Here is a 22,715-nt window from a genome sequence, read left to right on the forward strand (position 1 = left end):
AATTTGATTAAAACAAATAATACAACACAATAAAAATGTTCTCAAATGATATTATGGTTGATGTGATGTTGAAAAATTTGTAAACAATACAACACATTTTTTTTTGAAATAACATAGTAATATTTTCAAATTTTAGCAATTTATTTTGATAATTATATAATCATTATGTGAGATGTTTTCATTAGAAATAGAGGGCAACTCCCTGTACTAATTTTTGATTTCTGTAAGCCTAAAATTAGTTCAAAATCTACAAATTAAGCACATTAAAAATCATACACCATCAACATCTTGCTTTCTCTGGAGAGATAAAAGAGAAAAGAAAGAGAATGGTATTGAGAGAACTCTGTATTTTCAACAACAGCTATAACAAGTTTGTTCTTAAAAATATGAAGCATTTATAGCAAAATGGTAAGGTTTGTCAAGTCATATTATTCTCTCTACTATACATCTAGAACATTTAATAAAATAAATATAAATGATTTTCAAGATAATCACTTTTAAATATTAACATAGATACCATTAGTAAATTAATTGGTCAAATCTCATATATATGCATGTTTGGAATTAATTGCATTAGCAACCATGTACATGATAGTTGCCTCCTATCTGCCCTTCTTTTCTCTAATTTATAGGCATTGACCTTTGTTTAATCTCCATCTTGATACTGTCAACAAATTGCCATGAGATATAATTCCCATGTTTGTGATTAGGATTCAAACTTGTAAATAATAGCTTTATAATATTTTTAGATTGCTTTTTCAAGACTCCTGGTAGCAATACTTCACTTTTTTGTTTTGTTTTGTTTTGAGGTGGAGTTTTTGCTCTTGTTGCCCAGGCTGAATTGTAATGGCATGATCTCAGATTGACTCACCACAACATCAGCTTCCCAGTTTCAAGCAATTCTCCTGCCTCAGCCTCCTGAGTAGCTGGGATTATAGGCATGAGCCTCCACACCCAGCTAATTTTGTATTTTTTTTTAGAGACAGGGTTTCTTCATGTTGGTCAGGCTAGCCTCGAACTCCCAACTTCAGGTGATCCACCCACTTCGGCCTCCCAAAGTGGTAGGATTACAGGCATGAGCCACCGTGACCAGCCAATGTTTCACTTTTAAGTTATAATTATATTTCACTGGAAATATCTTTCTTGCTTCTTTTAAAAGGGCTATTTGCTTATTTTTTAGAAGTGTTTCAAAACACATTTGATTTTGTTAATTATTCTTTTTCTGACTTAAAAAAGCTAAAAATTCAGCTTATAGAATGCATGTATTTTTAATTTGCTTATAGAATACACACAGTCATTCTCAAAATGTAAGAATTTTAGCTTTTCAAGTTTCAGTTTTCATAAAACCAAAAAGGATACTTTTAGTCATCTACATTTATTAGCTAAATCAATTTTAAGATTACCTATTTAGATAATTACAATGATTGGAAAGGTCTAATAGAGCATTGTTTGATTAGGTACTGAACTTGCTAAGATAGGAAAAAGGTAAAAATAAAAGATGAAGTTGTTCATAGAGAGTTAGCAGGATGGGAAGCATAGGTTAATTTTTATGGTCCAAAGGAAGAGAAAGGGTTATATGGTCATTGATTATGGAGAGTAGAACCTGGAGTCAGTCATGATTAGTGAAAAGGAAAAGAAAATATGAAATCTCCTCTTCATTTTGTTGCAAGTATAAATTAATTTCAGTCTGGCTTCCATGAATTCAAAAATTTTGAGTCTATCTCAAAAGATGTCCTGTTGTAGATTTGGGGAAGAAAAATCATTTCCTCTATTCTCTTAGCTTCTGTGGCTGAGATCTGTGAATTAAACTGACAAAAGAAAGGTTAATAAGAGAAAAAGCATATGAATTTTGTTTGATATTAATCTTTGCATGTGCAAGGAGCCATTCATTGAAAAAAAGTAAAGACCTGAAGAAAAGGTTAGATAGAACTGGAAGAGTTATATGCCCTTTTAACAAAGCATGAGAAATTGTGGAGACCTTACGAGCCAAAGGAAAGGGGTTGGGAATTCTATGGGCTGTAATTATGGGAAGATAAATACATGCTCTAAATTAATGAAAGATAATGGTTATTTTGTAAGGTTTTGTTTGTGTGGATTCTTCTTGGTGCTTTCTTCTTCTCTGGTGATAAAGGTTTTTCTTTCAGGTCTGAGAGAGGGGGACACCTTCACGAAGGGAAATGTATGCTCTGATATTCTTTAGATGGATGAGCTTTTCCTGTGTCTATTGTTTCTCAATTGTTTTCAACTCAGAATAATCCTATGTCAATGAGGCATATTTTGGGATGGAATAGTTTTATAATGAGAATTATAACCATAACTAGACAGAAAGCTGAAAAGTTTTCTGCATAGGTGTTCAGGCTTGGTAGACTGCCCCAGTACATCATGTTAGAAGATCTAACAAGGTTTCTGTTTGCAGAATCAGAAAATCCTGAGTTACGTCCATGAGAAAGAGAGTTATAGCCAATGTTTGTTATAAAACTTGAACTTTACTAGAAACCTGTGGTTGGCTCTGAAATTATTAGAGTTAGTGAGGCTGATTAGGAGTGGATAGAAGGATGAACAGAATGAGACTGGAAAACTGACACACCCATCACAAGATAGAGATGCTGGGTGGACTCAGGGATAGTGATTCATATATGAATTAACGTCCCAATATTAGATCACTGCCATGTAAGCTCTGTATAGGTGAGGGAGGCTGGGGATACTAAGGTTCCTAATTCTTGACCAGAATTATTTCTGTTGTTAAAAAGAAAAACTTCACCCAAATTAATTTTAAGGGAGTTTAATTGAGCAATGAACGATTCACAAGTTGGGCAGTCACCAGAATCACAGCAGATTCAAAGAGACTCCAGTGCAGCCACGTGGTGGAAGAACATTTATAGATTTAGAAAAGGGAAATGACATGCAGAAATTGGAAGTGAGGTACAGAATAGCTGGGTTGGTTACAGGTTGGTGTTGCCTTATTTGAACACAGTTTGAACACTCAGCAGTGTATGAATGTTTGAAATATGGCCACTGGGATTGGACAAGGCTCAGCTATTATTACAGGTGCATACTCCTAAATTAGGTTTTCAATCTTCTTTACCTATTAAGTTTGGTTGCAGTTCGTCCACAGAGACTCAAATACAGAAGTATGAAGTTCTTCTCAGGCCATATTTAGTTTGCTTTAACACTGTACTGAATGTCATTTTAAATTTAATTAAATATGTTTTATTGTAATTTATAATCTAGGACTTCAAAGATTAGTTGATATTGATTAACTTTGGTTGCAAAACAAACCATTCCAGAATCCAGTGACATAAAACAACTGCTTATTTGTTCTACTATTTATGGGCTGGCTCTGTAGTTCTTCTCATCTGTGTTAGCTCTTCACATTTCTGTAGCCAGCTGGTGGGTCAGATGGTGGCTGGATGATCAAGATGGCCTCTCTCATATGCCTGGCAGTTGGCAGACTGTGTGCTGAGTAACTAGGCCACAAGTCTGTAATTATCCAGTAGGATGCCTTGAGATGGTCTCAAGGTTCCACATGGGAGCTGGCTCAATATGCAAAGATATTTTATAAATCTCTGATTGCACAACAATTACTAATGTCTCATTGGCAAGTTACATAGGCAAGTTCAGATTCAAGGGATAGAGAAACAGACTCACTGATTGGGAGGAGCTGAAAATGGGCTGTAAACATATTTGGAGGGGAAGAATGTGTAGCTTCTGCAATCCATGCAGTGGATAGGTTATTATTCTGTTTCCAGAAGCTCCTAAGTAATACATTAAACTATGGCCTCGCTTTGTAAAACTCATTTTCTTTTTTTATTTTATCTGTTATGTTTCTTGAAAACTAATAGTAGATTGTGATAATCATACCTGGTTTATCCATGAGCTGTAAATCAATCTATATGTGATGGTGAAGAGATAAAATGAGGTGGAAAAGGATTATTTAGTGGGGAAAAGAAATAACAAAACTATAAAGGGGACAATAGATTTAATGACATTGGGTTGATTCTGTTACCTTCAAGATTGTAAGTGTTTACCTATGTAGCTCAAATAATGCTGATTTTTTTTTTCTCACAAGTGTGTCATAATTAGTTGCTATGAAGCCACTTTAAATAACCCCATGTTTCTGTGTAAAAAGAACAATTAGTTGATTTTTTTTTTTTTTTTGGTAGTTTTGACTTGAATGAGGTAAGTTGTAAGTGACAACTAAGGGAAAACAATTTGTGATGTAGGATTAGAAGAAGCATTTTTCATAGGAAGTAATAAAAGAAAGTATACATATTAGAACTTTCCTTTTGAGAGATTTATGGCAAGAAATCAGCAGATAAAATCAATGTACTGTGAATTATAAATAGGTCTTTGACGGGCTGGGTGATGAATTCAAAATTTCTAAGAAAACTGTAGAGCACCTGTGGAAATAAGCAAGGACACAAGTGAATTCAGGGTTCCCCTTGAAAGATGATCATAATTTGCAGGAATGAAGTTGTCTGTTATTGTTTGAAAAAGCAAAATATTTCAATTTTATTTACCTACTAATATGTATATGAAAGTCTTGGGCTTTTAGACTTATATGCAAGAATAAACAAAGCTTACTGGAAATAAAGAAGTTTTATTTACATATTCAACCTACTATTGTGAGCTTTTCAGTATATCTGGTTAAAAATAGAGAGAGAAAGCAAGAATATATTAAAATAACTTGTACTAAAAGAAAAAAATATGTGGATATCAGTTTCTCAGGACAGAAATCCATTTAGAGATTTTTTTCTTAGTTGAGTTTTAATTGCATAGCTTTAACAGTGACATAATTAAAGATGAGATTATATGCCATTTTTTTTTTCCCAGTTGGCCTTATTTGCAACACCTAGTATAGCATAGTAAGTGGCTTAGATTGTCATTCCTGCCATATTCAATTGAATACTTTTAGTTGTCTAAACATTATTAACTTTTACAGATCTTTATAAAATAGAATTTACAATGTATAGTCTCATACTTTACTGACATGTAAAAGCATGTCAAGGACATGTAGAGAAAGCTGTGTTACTCACTACCCTCCTGTAACTACATCTTATTATTTCTTTCCATTTCCTTGGGCAATTTAAACCCAGTGGTCTTCCTTCTGCTTTTCCTCTTCTCAGAAATCTTTCTGAATGACTTCATTATTTATACTGATGCCTTAGTTCACTTCTCAATCTTCCCCAATTTTCAATAATACCTTTTGACTCTACTGTTCTCTGTTTTGCTTTCCACTATAGTTGAAATTAAGCCTGGATCTCATCACTCTATGCTACTCCTCCAGACAACGTCATTGAACTTAGTGTTCCTTCGCTTTGAATAAAATCTGTTTACATCACATCTGGCATTCACTGTCATATCAATTAGCCTCCCTTTTTCTTTACCTGCATCTGTAATTATTATTCTGCATTTCTCACATCATACTTCATTTATTTCTATGATGACCACATTCATTTTTTAAATGCCAACCCTGGACTGAAAGATAAGGCACTGAATGCTGTTCCTATCACTTTACTATACTATAAAATGTCACCTTCTATATTTCCTGTTTCTGACTCTACATATGCTGTTCCCACAGAAACTTCCTTCCTACCGATGAGCATATTTTTCTTCTTTGAGAGCTCAATCGTTATAATGATTTATACTGAGACCTTCATTATTTACTAGGTCACCAAGTCCAAATTTCCTAATTTATCTCATCACAAATGTGTCCATTTATGAAACATTCCTCTTGTATATGTTAAGGTCAACTCACAATTTATACACTGAAGTCATTTTCCCACCTCAAGTTGGAAACCCTGCTATTTTCATTAATAAAATTATTACTTTTCTTCCCAGTCAGGATCTAAGCTCACTACTATTGTTGTTATAATAATTATTATTTTAAATTTTTATTTTCACTCTCCCTTCTCCTGTATCCCCTGCGCCATTTAGTCACTAAGTACTTTTCTTATCAATCTTCACCATTATAGGCCAGATTTTCATTCACTTATTACTGAATGATTGCTAGCCTTCTATTTGCTTTCCCTGCCTTGAATTTCTAGAGGTTTCTACATTATGAACACTTTAATTGATTTACTTCCTAAAACACTGATTTCTATTCTCTGCATCTCAAATTGTAAAGCATTTACTTCCTCTCCAGATTTTATGTAGTATCAAACTAGTTGATCCACCTCACCACAAATCTCTCTACTACGTTAAATCCACCCGGTCCTCTAGTCCTACTCACATCCTTTAATCTTAAAAACATACCGTGTTCTTTCTTAACCACATGTTTACTCCTGTACCTAATCTAGAATGGAAAGGACTTTATGGCCTTCCCAGTGGTCTATATTTTGGAGCATCTGTAAAATTTAGTTCAAATCCCTTCACACCACGAAGCTCAGTCTTTTTTGCACCACAGCCCACAGTGATTTCCCTCTTTTAAAACCATTCAGAACTTGTCATGTGTGCTGAATATCTTTATCACTTCCTTATTTGCTACCTACTGCATGCTTGCCTTTTGTATCATTTTTGTCTATAAGATCTCCCCAATGATATGTTAAGTTGTTCTAGACAGGGTCCATTGGATATGCTCTTTTCTGCACCCCTTCTAATAAAAAATAGAAGTTGCCACTTAGTAGATAATTTTAAGAATTGCTATTATTATGAATTCACTATGTGTCAGCTATGTAATTAGATTGTTAGGGGACTTATCTTAAAGCTCCATTTGCAGAGTAAAAGCAATTATTTGACTTATATTGTTTGTTTGGTTGGACAGAACTGTTCATCAGGGAAGGAAATATGAACCTGTATGGGAAAGTTTTAACTATAGAATATTGGTTAAAAGCAAAGATTCTAGATTCAGGATCTTTATCTAGATTCAACCCAGCCTCTCTTCTCCTGTTCACCAGTTACATGCTGTGTCTTTAGGCAAATTATTCAACTTCTCATTCTCTCAGTTTTCCCTTTTAGAAATAAGGATTATGTTAATAGCAATATTAAAAGCATGATAAGACTCAACAAGTTAATAAATGCTGGGTGGAACAAGGTCTAGGACTTAGTAATAAATTAGCATAAACAGTTTTGAGTCTTCATCTTTATTTTTCTTTATTGATCCATTTTATTCATCACTATGAATTAATAGAATCTAGCTAGCATATAAAATGACCACCATAGCATACAAAGATTTTGAAGAACAGGTGTACTTGCTGTTCAAACTTTCAAATATTGTGAATGAAGCAAGTAGAGGGGCCCTCTCCTTAGGGAAATGAGAAGGACTTAGGACTCCAGAGTTCTCCCCTCATCTCACAGTGTTTATTGAACATTTGCACATGACTGATACATGCTATGGACACTATAGGAGATTTTTTAAAACTAGATGACAGAAGAAATGCATGCTTTAACAATGGAATATTCATGCATGAGTAGCAAAAGTAAGGGGGTAGAGATGAAAAGACAATAGAAAGGGATATATTCAAGATGACAGAATATGTTCCTACTGTTGGACGCATTTGATTTTCCAAAGATCCAAACACTTCTCTGTCTCCAACCCCTTGGATCTTGGGTCCAGATTATAATTTATCTTAGCTAGCATGCCAATATAGAGACAATCAGAGCCTAAAAATTAAGAATATGAGAAGGGATGTTGGTAAATAAGTATGCATTAGAAATGCAAGAATATCTGTATCTTATAATAAAACACAATTTTAATAAGTTTCTTTTGCCTCATCCCTGTCAACTTTCAAAATAATAGAAACGTATATGTGTATGTGTAGAATGATAGCTAAGAATAAAATTTATCTGTAATCTATGATATCTGAAAATGTCAAAAACTTCTCTATTTTTGTTATATTCACAAAACTGGGATTTGGATGGGCTAGACATTGTGAGATGAATTGGCAAGACAGGTGATTTGATGGTATCCTGCATGCTTAGGGTGACAGGAGTGCTTAGGTCTGGAACAGCAAGTGTCTGTGAAAATGCCTGTTGGTTGTACCTGTTAGTCTGATAAATAATACAGAGAAATGAGATTAATTTAGTCACCATTCAAAAGACATCTACATTAACCATCTTTCTCTGCCAGTGTTAGAGAACAGGGTTCAATGAGAAGATGAACACTGATTTCAAAATTAATAAAAAAGAAACATAATTTTCTAAGTAATGTTTCACCAAGATGGCTTGAGCCATGCATTTGTACACAGAAGCCACATTCAGTAATTGATTAAATACCTCTCACATAGCATGAATAAAATTTTTCCCACTCTCTGATTTATCTCCATTGGTATTATTAAAATATATATTCAGAATGCAAGGGAGAAAATTTGAAAAATAGCAACATTTTAGACTGGTATTGGTATGTATTCGGTTGGTGCAAAAGTAATTGCGGGCTTTGCCATTGAAAGTAAAGGCGTGTCACGTGGCCTACAACGTCGCGGGCAGCCGGGCATGGATCCTCAGTCCGCCAGGGCCCAGTCGCAGGGGACCGCTGACCTGTTTCCGGGCCGCCTCTGCCTAGCACGTGGAAGGCGCCCCCTAGCCCGGAGGCTGGCTTTGCTACAGCTGACCACTCTTTTCAGGAGAGAGAGACTGAGAAGGCAGTGGATCGACTAGCCCAGGGAGCACAGAGCGTCTCTAATGACCGTCCAGCCCGGGGGCGGGGGGCGGGGGGGGCACCCATTCTGAAGAGGAAGGATTTGCTGTGAATGAGGGGGACTCTAATGGAATACCTGGGAGCTGAGAGAAGGGACAAACTGTCCACCCAGGGAACAGCCTGGCAATCTTTTTAATGAAGACTGGGACTTGGAGTTGAAAGCAGATCAAAGGAATCCCTGTGATGCTGACGACATCCAGGGGAACATTTCTCAAGATCTCAAACCTTGGGTCTGCTGTGCCCCACCAGGAGACATGATCTATGACCCCAGCTGGCACCACCCACCTCAGCTGATAACCCATTATTCCAAGATGCTCTTTGAAACAGGATAGTTTGACGATGCCAAAGATTGTGTGTGGAGCTTTCTGCCTTGTAGGTGGGCAGGCTTCCAGGTCAAGATCTCTTTTCCTGTCTTGGAGGTGAAAAGTCATATCTGATAAAACATTCCCTGTGATCTCTCATCTGGGATACACAGACCGGTGTTCAGTAAGCCCCCCATTGCTCTCCCCAGTCTGCTACTGTTCTTAATGGGCTCCTCCTTGGAATGTGTGTGTGTGTTTGTGTGTCAAAAGGAGTTGTGTTCTTTGTAAAATAAAGTTTTTTTGTTTTTGCTTTTGTTTCTGTTTTTTTTTTTTTTTTTTGTTTTTTTGTTTTTTTTTTAAAAAAAAAAAAAAAAAAACAAAGAAAAAGAAAGTAATGGCAAAGCCCGCAATTTTGCGTCAGCATGGTCTGCCATTCTGAATAGGTATTAATGACAAAAGGTTTATTTATTTAAACTGAAGAAAATGTAAAGCAAGGACTAAGTTTTCTACATGTACTCTAATGAAGGGTTTTCTTTCTGTGTAATTTGCATGTATGAGCTACTCTGATTCAGATATAAGGGAGAATCAGGCTCATATTTCCTAAAATGTATATCTGAAGTAAACATTCTAAATCAGATTTATTGAATATCTACTCTGCCAATTGCAATGTATTGGTTGGGCCATTCTGCCTCTTACCTCAGGTTAAACATTGAGTGTACTGTTTCCTTGCCTATATTTCACTTGGTTCACATTCTATACTTCAGGTTCACTTTAGCTCTTTCTTTCACCTACAAGGTGTGTACACACACACACACACACACACACACAAAATACTCTCAAGCTAGAGAAAAATGTGTCTTCCAGTTCCCACAAATACTTTGCACCTAACTTTATTATAATATTGTTATTTTTATTTTGCCCTAATAGCTTCTCTGCCGTATAAGTACAGAAACTGTGCCTTGCTCATCAGTATACCTCCAGCCCAGCTCAAGGCAAGTCTCCAGGGACACTCTGTTGACTGTTGTTCCAAATGCCTTTGGGGCACTCTGACCCTGGTCACGGAGTTCCTGGGACTTAATAAGCAATCAATGCATATTCATAAAGGGAGAAATCATATGCTTTCTGAAAGTTGAGATGTTTGCTCTCATGGAATGTACAAAGTAGGAGAGGAAATCTTAGCAGCAGAAATAACCACAGGTTAGTGTGATACCAGTGTGGTGTGAGTACAGACAGAATTTTACAGGCACACACAGTAAAGTGAAATCTCCTCCAGCCATGATGATGAAAGAAGCTTACAGAGTAGATGGTCCCAAATGCCCATTCTGTCACATTATAATGAACTCTGACAAATAACCATAAGGATGAAACAGATAGCTATTTTACAGTTGGTAATATTTTAAGGTTGTTAATATTTTCTGAAAATAATATTAAGACAACAAACATGCAACTTACATAAAAATCATCTGATGACAAATATCTTCTTAAAATAGAAGAGACTTCAGAATGTGGCATATAGTTACATCCACACATGCCTTTCTTGTTTCTCCTGTGCATGAAATTTCTTAGTCATAGTACATGAATCTAATCTATATGAATGTTTACCTTACTTGGTGAGTGCACAGAAGTACTCCCTTTTTTCTTTAGCATTGAGTTCCATGAAAAAATAATTCATTTGGTAGTAAAGATAGAAATGAATTTAGTGTGTTGATTTGAATCGTCCCAACAATAGATGAACTTGCTTAAACTTAGTATTTTTAAAATCTATGATAGAGGAGAAATAATCACAATTAGTTGCCAAGTAGTATAATATTTTTGTACAAAATACCATTGCAATCTGAAATTATTACCTCCCTATAGTCTTTTTTTGTTAAATTATCATTTTTATTATTGACTTATTTAATTCAATTTGTTCATTGATACCTAGAGATATGTGGTAAGCCTGTTAAGGTTAAAATATGGGCTTTGGGAATAGTGAGACTTAGATTTGAATCCAAGTGCATCACTCATTATGATGCAATGTTCTTAAGCTTTACTAAAATTAGGGGCAAAATAGCATCAATTCATGAGGATTAATGAAAAGAATGACAATGTTATGCTTACTACAGTGCCTACCAGATAAACAGGTCCAGTGGAGAGCCAGCAGTTATTTCATTGTAAAGGTAAAGTAAATCTTAGTTCAGTCTGAAGTTGCCACTGGAGAAAGTTTATTGCTGTTCTTGTTCCCATACTAATGTGGCCCATCCAGCTGCTTGTTCTCGAGGTTCAATAACAAGATGCAGACCAACTGGGAAAAAAGGGAGCCTATTTCTGCAACCAACAAGAAGGTTGGACCAACTCAAGACCGACTCAAAGTTACAAGTTTTTCTCTGGTACACATATACATTTAAAGCTCCATGCCTACGTGTGGGAGTGCATGGCGCTGTTTCAGCAGGAACAAGCAGGAGTGTTTCATTTAATCTCTGCCTAGTCTTTATGGTCTGGAGTCTGGAAAGCTTTCTCTAGAGACTTGGAAAGTTTCTTAATCTTAAGTGGGCCCTGGGACAAGGTGTATGTGTAAGAATGATTTTATTATTGGATCAGACATGGGGTGTCCAATCTTTTGGCTTCCCTGGGCCACATTGGAAGAACTGTCTTAGGCCACACATAAAATTTACTAACACTAACAATAGCTGATGAGCAAAATAAATAAAATAAAATAAAATAAAATAAAATAAAATAAATTTAAAACCTCATAAAAAGTTTACCAATTTGTGTTGGGTCGTATTCAAAGCCATCCTGGGCGACATGTGGCCCACAGGCTGTGTGTTGGACAAGCTTGCTTTAGGATCTGAGAAAACCGAGGTGGGATCTTGGTGGGTTTGATCGCATATTCTGACCCTTATACTCAGGCACCAGTTTCTCCAGTTCTTTCATGCTTAACTTATGTATTTACCATAGTAAAGGGGTAGTTGAAACTGACTGCTCTGGCTGCTAACGGAAACCTGAGCTGCCACATTCTGACGAAGTTACAGCACAGAAGGGTTGATTTAATTTTTTTTTTTTGATTCCCAAAACACTAAATGTACCATGTTTTCACTTCACTCTCTACTTACTAGTAAAAAACAATGAATATTAGTGTTTAAATATACATCATTAGTTCATTAATGTACAACATTAGTTCATTTAAATTTCAGAATGATCACGATGTTAAGAAGAGGAAAGTATAAAACCTTCTCTAGAAGTAATTCCACTTTGGCGTTGACCAGACAGATGAATAGAAACTTAAGGGCTTTAAAAAAAATTTATGATCTGAATTATGGTCCCCTAAATTGATATGTTGAAGTTCTAGTTCTCAGTACCTCCACATGTGAGTGTGTGTGGAAATAGGGCCTTTAGCAAGGTAATTAAGGTAAAATGAGGTCATAATGGGTGGACTCTAATCTAATATGACTAGTATCCTTATAATAGCAGGAAATTGGGAAATAGGCAACATAGACCAAGGGAGAACCCTGTGAGGGCACAATAAGGCAACTCTCTGCAGGCAAAAGAGAGACGCCTGGCCGGGCGTGGTGGCTCATGCCTGTAATCCCAGCACTTTGAGAGGCAAAGGCAAGCTAATCAACTGAGGTCAGGAGTTCGAAACCAGCCTGGCCGCCATGGTGAAACCCCATCTCTACAAAAACACAAAAATTAGCAGGGCATGATGGCAGGTGCCTGTAATCCCAATTACTTGAGAGGCTGAGGCAGGAGAATCGCTTGAACCCGGGAGGCGGAGGTTGCAGTGAGCCAAGACTATGCTGTTGAACTCCAGCCCGGGCGGCAGAGAGAGACTCCATTCCAACAAAAAAGAAAAAAAAAAAAAAAATAGAGAGATTGAAGTCTCAGAAGAAACCACACTTGTCACCACCTTGGTTTTAGACTTGCAGCCTTCAGATCTCTGAGGAAGTACATTTTGTTGTTTAAGCAATCCCATCACTGTTTTTTTTTTGTTGTTGTTGTTATGGCTGCCTAACAAACTAATGCAATATTCAAAGGCTGGGACCAGTAAATTATTTTTAGAGGAAAATATGTAAGTTGAATTGACATTCAGTTATATATAGAATACATCCATTTACTTACTTAAAGGGGAAAAAATGCCTTGTCCAGTCTTTAATGCTAATATATTCTGAGGTTTTAAAAGCATTAAAATCTATACTGATTTTGAAAGTCTCATAGATAAGAAATGAACCCTACAACCTAAATATGGAATTTGGGAACATGAATCTTTCTAACAAATATCTCCTAAAATTATATTTTATTAGCTTCTTATTCCAAAGGAAAGATATTTTATGAGAGAAAAAGCACACAAACACACAGATTTACATATATAATCCCATAATTTCCTTCACCATCATCTTAAAACTCCTTTCATACCTGTCTACACCATTCTCAATGAATGTCTTTTTATTTTTCTTGTAGGCAAAAAATAGAGGCATTCAGTAAATTGCCTCACTTCCACTTGCAGATTTAATTGGGTTCATTGGAGTATTGTGATTAAGAATCTAGACTCTAAAATAAGATTCCCTGGATTCAAATTGTGGCTCTGCTTTTGACTATTTGTGTGACCTCTGCAAATTATTAAGCACTACATGTCCCAGTTCCCTCATCTGTGAAGTAGGGGTAATGTTACCTATCACAACACAACAAGTGCATAGAATAATGCCACTCATTCTCCCTCATGTGTGTATGTGTATTCAATTAATGTTGGCTTTTTTTTTTTTTTTTTTTTTTTTTTTTGAGACAGAGTTTTGCTCTTGTTGCCCAGTCTGGAGTGCAATGGCACAATCTTGGCTTACTGTAACCTCCGCCTCCTAGGTTCCAGCAATTCTCCCACCTCAGCCTCCAGAGTAGCTGGAATTACAGGTGCCTGCCACCATGCCCAGCTAGGTTTTTTTTTTTTTTTTTTTTTTTTTTTGTATTTTTAGTAGAGACAAGGTTTCACCATGTTGACCAGGCTGATCTCGAACTACTGACCTCAGGTGTTCCACCCACAATGGCCTCCCAAAGTGCTGGGATTACAGGTGTGAACCACTGTGACTGGCCTAATGTTAGCTGTTACATTTGTGTATACCCATTTCATCTAGTTCCATTTTTTAATTGTTGAGAAAGGGTCCTTTCAAATCTAAACCTTACTCCTGTGCTGTTGAAACCATTGTGTATGTATTTTTATTCTCTCTCTCTGGTCAGTAAGCCTCCTCCTAAAGCTACAAAAATGATCATTTCTCCTCCATACTAAAAAAGTAAAACTATAAACAAATTTATCTCTTTTGGGGATCCCATTGTCCTCTCCACCTTTCCTATTGCTGCCAAGGTTCAACAAGTAATCTATACCCACTGACTCTTTTCCCTCTTTAAATAACTGCAGTCTTTCACAAATTCCCTCATTGCTCTGATAACAGATTCAGATGACTCTGTGGTTGACAAAGACAATGACCTCATTTCTGTTGAAATTGTTGACTACTCTCTACTTCTGAAAACACATTTCTCCTTGCAATCCTCTGACACAGTTTCATCCTGGTTCTCCTCCTGGTTCTCAGACTACACTTGTATAAATGTCATTGTTAATCTCTCTTAACAACTAGCTTTTCTTCTCTAAGAAGTGACAGTATTGTATGACTGTTTTCTATTAACCAAAAACAAATTGCAATGATTGTTCATTTGTTTTTGGCACATTGATATTTTGAAATGAAAAACATGTTTTGGAAAAACTAGAGAGTTAAGATGTTGTTTGCTGTATCTCTATTGTTTATGATAGTATTTGATATATAATAATTGCATAATACATATTTGTACATTATTTGATTTATTTTTGTCCTGTGACCTTTCACATCTTAAAATCTTCATAAACAAAAAGAAATGTCCTAGAATACAAGGGAGTAAGTCATTTATTGATAGATATCTGGAACCATAAGTTAAATAAACAGAAATCTATCTATACTTTTTAAATAGGATTCGCTAAAATCATTTTTAAGAATCCAAATCTCATATACCTAAGACTAAATTTCTCCTCCTGTTCTTACTCTGAAATGCAGTGTCTATTTAAATTCAAAAAGTCAAATGTTTAATGAAAGCAGCAAACTTATTTTGTGACGAGAAGTTATCAAAATGCTTACCTTTATGATTACATGCCTTGAAGTCTTATGGGATAATCTGTTGGAAGGCAATAAACAATAATTAATGGGGTGATTTTTTAAAAAGTATTCTAAAGCATTGGCTTTAAATTTATGAATCAATAGTCAGATTTTAACAGCAGGATTATCCAAAAAATATCTCTTATTTTTAAAGCATGTGGTTTTGAAACCTATGAATTGAAGGTATTTTTCCTATATGAATAAGAGAAATATGTATTATCTTTTTTTATTCTACCCAGGGCATATTTATTATATAATTACATGCTGTAGGAAGCAAATTGTACTCCTACACTTTTATCTGACATAAATTAGCTAGGTCAAGAAAATTTTTTATACTTGTGAACTCTGGAATAACTCTTATGCAGGAATGTTCCAATAACATGGGCTATTGTTTATGTGAAAATAAGTCCTTAGTTTTGTATTAATTCTAAATTTCCTCATGACATTTTTCACAGCTTGACATAAAAAGATCAGCTTCTCTGTATTTTTTTTTTCTTACATCAATACTGCTAACTTGTGTCAGAGTCACTGAGAAATTAAGGTAGCAATCGATAATGAGAGCAGAATACAGCCTCATGTTTACCTAATTTTAAGTAACATTTTAAGGCAATTACAATATATGTACATATATATGTGTATACACACACACAGACACACACACACACACACATCTATTTATCTTTCTGTCTGTATTATTTTATAGACACAGAGTCTTGCTCTGTTGCCCAGGCTGGAGTACAGAGGCACAATCATAGTGCACTATGGCCTCAAACTCCTGGGCTAAAGCAATTCTTTTTCCTCAGCTTCCTGAGTAGCTGGAACTGCAGGAGCACCACCACAACCAGCTATGTTTTTTTTTTTTTTTTTGTTTTTTTTTTTGTTTTTTTTTTAATTTTTGTAGAGGCAAAATCTGACTATGTTGCCCATACTAAAATATTTTCTTAAAATATGTGATAATTAAAGACTATTTGGTTACTTTCAGCACATTAAGAATAGTATGAAATAAATATTCAATTTGAAATTATATAACTTAATCAAATGCACTTTTTAGAGGCAATGCTTATTTTTAATTTTTAGTCACATTTTAGTTGAATTATTCACTTACTCTTTTTGGCATAAGTTAACATAAAATGCATGTTTGGCAAATGAGTTCAACTTTATTTATTAGCACTCTACCATTACTATTAACTCTGTCTACATGTGCTGGTCAGTTTTATTTGTCAACCTGACTAGGCTTTAGTCAGTTCTTCAATAAAACACTAACCTAAACAGTGTTGCAAAGGTATTTATAGATATGATCAAGTCTACAGTCAGGTGATTTTTAAATAAGGGATTGTCCTGGATTAGATAATCTGGATGCGCTAAATGATATTACAAGTTTCCTATAACAAGGAGACACATAAGTCAAAAGGCAATGAGAAAAGGTGATATGATGATAAAAGCAGAGATTAGAACAAAGTGGCCACAAGCCAAATAAATACCATCAGCCTCTAGAAGCTGTAAGACAAAGAGCAGATTCTCTCCCAGAGTCTCTAGAAGGAAGTAGCTCTGGTGACATCTTGAATGTGAGACTGAACCTTTTGAACTGTGAGATGATTTGTGTTATATAAAACCACTAAGTAATTTCTTACAAAATTCCAAGAAACAAATAGGAATTTTGTATCCTGGAAGTGAGGTGCTGCTGTAACAAATGTCTATGAAAAGAGTCAAACTCTTCAAAATACTTAAAGAGATTTGTCCTGAGGCAAACATGAGTGACCATGGTCAGAGGCACAATCTCAGGAGGCTCTGAGAACATGTGCCCAAGGTGGTTGGGTTACAGCGTGGTTTTATACATTTTAAGGAGGCATAAAACATCAATCAATACATGTGAGACATACATTGGTTCAGACGGGAAAGGCAAGACAACTCAAACAGGGGAGTCCTAGGTCATAGGTGGATTCAAAGAATTTCTGATTGGCAATTTGTTGAAAGAGTTCAATTATTATCTAATGATCTAGACTCAATAGAAAGGAGTTTCTGGGTTAAGAAAAGGGGTTGTGTAGACCAAGGTTCTTGTTAGGTAGATGGAGTCTCGTAGATAGTCACCCTTAGAGATAATAGATAGCAATTATGTCCTATTTAGACCTTTAAAAGGTATTTGACTCTCAGTAAATGTCTTTGAGATTAGGAGGGCCTGAACTGAGAAAGAGCTAGTTATATTATTACAGGTTTGCAGGGCCATTCCAAAATATTTCAAAGACATATATTTCAGGTAGCGGTTCATGCCTGTAATCTCAGCATTTTGGGAAGCCAAGGTGGGTGGATCACCTGAGGGTAGGAGTTTGAGACCAACATGGTGAAACCCCATCTCTACTAAAAATACAAAAAAGTAACCAGGTGTGGTGATGGGCGCCTGTAATCCCAGCTTCTCAGGTGGCTGAGGCAGGAGAATTGCTTGAACCCAGGAGGCGGAGGTTGCAGTGAGCCAAAGTTGCCCCATTGCACGCCAGCCTGGGCCACAAAGTGAGACTGTCTCAAAAAAAAAAAAAAAAAAAAAGAAAGAAAAAGAAACATATTTTGGGGTAATATATGTTGCAGGTTGGAGTTGGTATCTTATTACTTCAAAGAGTCTTTCTGTCAGTCTTAGGATCACTGTTTTAATGTTAATGCTGGGCAATTATGTCTAAAGTCCAAAATGAGGTAAGTATGGACCCTCCCTATCTGTCAGGGCCTGAACTAGTTTTTGAGTTTTCTTTGGAATCCCCGTGACTGAGATGGGGTTCCATTCAGTTGGTTGGGGGCTTAGAAGCTTATTTTTTATTTGCACAGATACCTAAAAATCTGTAAATGACTTTCAAATTGGGTACTGGGTAGAGGCTGGAAGAACTTTTAGGACGATAATAGAAAAAGCCTGGATTGCCTTGAATAGACTGTTCATAGATATAGATGTTGAAATTCTTCTAATGGGAACTCAGAAGTAAAGAGCATGGTAGAAAAAATTATATTATCTCAGAGAATACTTAAATCATCATAAATAAACTGTTGTTAGAAATGTGGACATGAAGAATATTGCTGATGAGGGCTCAGAGAGAAATGAATAATATGTTATTGAAAACTAGAAAAAAGGAGATTAAGCACATTAAGATACTATGAAATAAATATAATTAAATTTGAAATAATATAACTTAATCAAATAGACTTTATAGAGGCAATGCTTGTAATACTTAAATTGATTTCTGCCATTATATATAGAGCAGGAGTTGTAAGCAAGGAACTTTGATATTTAACTTTGGACATTTCCAAGCAAGATGTTGATGTGTTCTGGTTTCCTTCTTTCTGCTTATAATAACTGTTAAGCAAAAAAGAACCAGGACTTGATTATTTGGGAAATTCTCAATCTATCCAGATTGCAAATGACACTACAATTAGAAGATTCACTGTTAGGAAAGTGAATGGTTGGACAACTTTTTGTTAGTGCCTCAGAAGAAAGAAAAGCTAAAACTGTTCATTTACATAGAGAGCTCTTCGAAGTGATAATGTTGACTCGTGGATACTTTCTTCCATTTCAGCAGAAGCTAAAAAATAAGGATGGGATTATCTTGGAAATACCTGTGTAGGAGCCTCTTGTTTAATGGTGCAAATTCCCATGGCAAACAAGAAGACCCACAAGATTTTTGAGAATATTATAACAGAAGAAACATTGCCAGTTTGGACTGTAAGAGAAAGAGAGAGAAGGAAATAAAAGAAGGCTGTAAGACTCCCAAATTTCTATAGGCAAGAAACGGGTTGGTAATACTATTTACCTGCAAACCCATGAAAAGGGAAGAATAATTCAGAGGGAAGAGTGAAAGGTAGAGAAGGCAGAGATTTGAGCCACAGAGAAATTTTCCCAAGTTTTAACAATAAGTGGAGTTTACTCTGCTGGATTTCAAAATTGCTTGGAACAGGTGACTTGTTTTTTCTTTTCTTTTCTTTCTGTCTTTTTTTTTTTTTTTTTTTTTTTTTTTAGATGGAGTCTTGTTTTGTCACCCAGGCTGGAGTGCAATGACGCGATTTCTGCTCACTGCAACCTCTGCCTCCTGGGTTCAAGCAATTCTCCTGCCTCAGCCTCCTGAGTAGCTGGGATTACAGGTGCACACCACCACGCCTGGCTAAGTTTTGTATTTTTAGTAGAGATGGGATTTCACCATGTTAGTCAGGCTGGTCTCAACTCCTGACCTTGTGACCCAACCGCCTTGGCCTCCCAAAGTGCTGGAATTATAGGCGTGAGCCACTGAGCCCAGCCTGGTGACTCATTTTCTCCATTTTTGAACATAAATGTCTATAACTAGCATTCTATACTTGTCCCACATTTATTTTGGGAACAGATGACTTATTTTCTAGTTTTACAGGTCCACAGATGGACAGGAATTTTGGATCAGGATAGATCATGCCCAGAATTTTAAACATAGCTGATTTAGATGATGAAATTACAGATTTTTGAGTTTATGAGATTAGAAGAGATTTTGGACTTGAGTTGATGCTATTCATGATTTGAGACTTTTGAGGACCTTGATATGGAATACACTTCATTTGCACGCTGAGCTGATATAAATCTTTGAGAACCAGGGACAACTGCATTAGGCCAAATGATGTCTCACAAAAGATACCCAGGTCCTATCACTGGAACCTGTGAATTTTTTACCTTACATGATGAAAGGGACTTTCCTACTGTGATTAAGTTAAGGATATTGAGATGGAAAAAATATCCTAGATTATTTGAATGGGCCCAATGTAATCACAGAGTCCTTATAAGATTGAGGCAGAAACATTAGAGATAGAGAGAAAAAATGTTAAGGATGAAAACAGATGTACGAGTAACACATCTGAAGGTGGAGAAAGAGGTCAAGGAATGTGCATGTTCCCTAGAAACTGGAAAAGATAAGAAAACAGATTTTTTTTTTTAAATGAGCCCTCAAAAGAAATATGGACCTGCATATACCTTAGTTTTAGCCCAATGATATAGATTGTAGACTTCTGACTTTTATAATTGTAAAACAATAAATTTATATTCTTTTAAGCCACCAAAGGGGTGGTAATTTGTTATAACTGCAATAAGAAATGAATACACCAATTTATATATATTTAAAATGTTTGTAATTCTAACATACTTTTATTAAAAATGGCAGGCCTGCCCTATATCCTTTTATCATAGGCACCTGCTTTAAAGTGTTTTACTGATTTCTTTGTTTACTTTAGTATCTAAATAACGTGGCTACATTTTCAGTTTCTGAATCTTTAGCCTTTAGGCATTATGTATTGACCTCATGCGTTATTTATTGACTTCCTACCCCCATTTGCAATCCCCTTCTTATCCTAATATGTCATAATTTTATCAAGACATATATTCTGCACAAAAGTAATGTTGGAATATTTATTCAACATATTCTAGGGATTCTCTTTGCCTGGATTTGTACTGAATTACTCTTATATATATATTTTTTGTATATAAAGTCTTATTTTTTAAAAAGATTATCTGTAACTCTGGTTCCTCAGTTCAGAGAACCTCTATTTTACCCTTCAGGGAATAAATATCCAATCTTCTATATACAGGATCCTCTGCAGGGTCTAGCCTTCTAAAGTATAAAGAGGGTCTGGGGATCTTACTACCTCCTAAATAGATCTTCCACCAATCCTTCTAGTTTTAGCACTTACGTTATCTCTATTTCTACAAGTATCCATTACTTGCAAATTTATTAGGTTTGGGAAATGAACTTTCTTCGCCTTTATCTTACCATTTGGAGCTATGGAGGCTGTTAAATCACTAACTACTTGACCACTTTTCTTCCTACCTTTTTTTGTCTATATATATATATATATATATATATTTCTAATTTTCTTTGTGCTTTGGGTTCATGACTTTACACAAAAGTTATTTTAATGTAACTTTAGTAAAATTTTAGTTAAGTTTCAGGAAGCAACGTATATAAATGCATGCATTAATTTTAAGTCCCTTTGGATACATTTAACATAAATTGGATGCTTACTGTCTTCTTGTTTCTATGTTGTACATTCTTACATTTAAACATCTACCAGTGTCAGGTGATATTGTTAACTTCCATTGGGAAACATTCTTAGAGAGGTTTGCCAAAGTGTGTGCTACTTCTCAAGTTTTGAGCCCAGACCCAAATTTAGAGAAAATATTTTAACATTAAGTATACTTTATTTTATTTTAAAGACTAATTTTTGTTAAGGTATTGTAATGTCTCTACAAGATTCAATGCAGGAAAAATATTTATTTTAATTTTGTGATTGTTAAATATCTAATTTATGAAACTATAGTAATATGAATTAATATGTGTGTGATTATCACTATGTGAGTGAACTATTTTATAAGACATGGACAATGAAACAATCTAAACAATTTTTAGGACAAAAATTCCTTAATCTTTAAACTCCAGTTCCTAAACTTATTTTATTATAATGTTACAACCAATAATAAAGAATTAAAAGGAATCCCATAGTAGACTGGCAAAAATCAATTTCTTTTGTATTGGTTTTACTGACAAAAGCTTGTCAGTAAAAGTAACAGTTATATACTCCTTTGTTTCCAGTATCTAGCACTTGATAAAGACTTCATGATTAGTTACAGAATGTTAATTGAAAAATAATAATTAAATCCTAGAACGTGATTAGTTTCCTTTGCACCTTCCGTTTAATTTCCTCTTCCATGGATACTTCTGTTTCTTTCCCTTTTTAAAACTCTTCTAGTTTATCATTACTTATTCCCAGAGCTTTTACAAAATCTTCCTAAAGGATCTTCCCTCCACTTACTATTAACCCATCCTAATATGGCTGTGTGACTTATAGATCGGTCGACCCAATAAAGAATCAAGTTGTTGGATTCTTAACATGATATACTACTGTGTGTAAAAAATAACACTTTTTGGTTTGTAAAAATATTGTCTTTATTGTCTCATTAATTTTTTTATATCCCTATACGAGCCAAATAACAGGTATTAATATTTACTAATAAAGAAACAAATGTTGGGAAATTAAATTCCCACTACCATATCCATGGCTTATAAATGACAAAGCAAGCACCTGAGTGCAGATACCCTGATACCCAGTTCTCTTCTCTAAATGATACAGTGAAATAACATTCCTATTTCAGACTCTTAGAAACCCTGTGCCTAAAACCTTCAACCAAGGAAATCTCTTCATCTGTCATTTGAAGCTGTTCACAACAGTCTTCTACTCCAATTTCTCATCCTTTCATTATCCCATTGGTTTTACATAAATACCTTTAATATACAATTTTTAGTCCTGTATTTTAAATTTTTTCTTGTGAGAGAACTTATCTGGAAAATTTATCATTTTGATTTTTCCTTGTGTAAGTGCTGATCAGTTTCACAGACCCCTCTGTGGTGTTCTCTATTTGCCCTAGTTTTTAGAAACTACTTGAACTTTATTTATTTATTTATTTTTTTTTTTTTGAGACGGAGTCTCGCTCTGTCGCCCAGGCTGGAGTGCAGTGGCCGGATCTCAGCTCACTGCAAGCTCCGCCTCCCGGGTTCACGCCATTCTCCTGCCTCAGCCTCCCGAATAGCTGGGACCACAGGCGCCTGCCACCTCGCCCGGCTAGGTTTTTTTTTTATTTATTTTTTT

At 35.4% G+C, this 22,715-nt stretch overlaps 1 protein-coding gene and 1 pseudogene across 3 annotated transcripts in view; both read left to right on the forward strand.

The window, feature by feature from the left end:
• Positions 1 to 22,715, forward strand: part of LRP1B (LDL receptor related protein 1B) — a 1,933,102-nt gene that overhangs the window by 1,460,791 nt on the left and 449,596 nt on the right. The gene's annotated exons all lie outside the window — the stretch shown is intronic.
• Positions 5,932 to 9,072, forward strand: LOC126933129 (coordinator of PRMT5 and differentiation stimulator-like; annotated as a pseudogene).

This window comes from Macaca thibetana, chromosome 12, assembly GCF_024542745.1.
Source record: "Macaca thibetana thibetana isolate TM-01 chromosome 12, ASM2454274v1, whole genome shotgun sequence".
Classification (NCBI taxonomy): Eukaryota; Metazoa; Chordata; class Mammalia; order Primates; family Cercopithecidae; genus Macaca; species Macaca thibetana.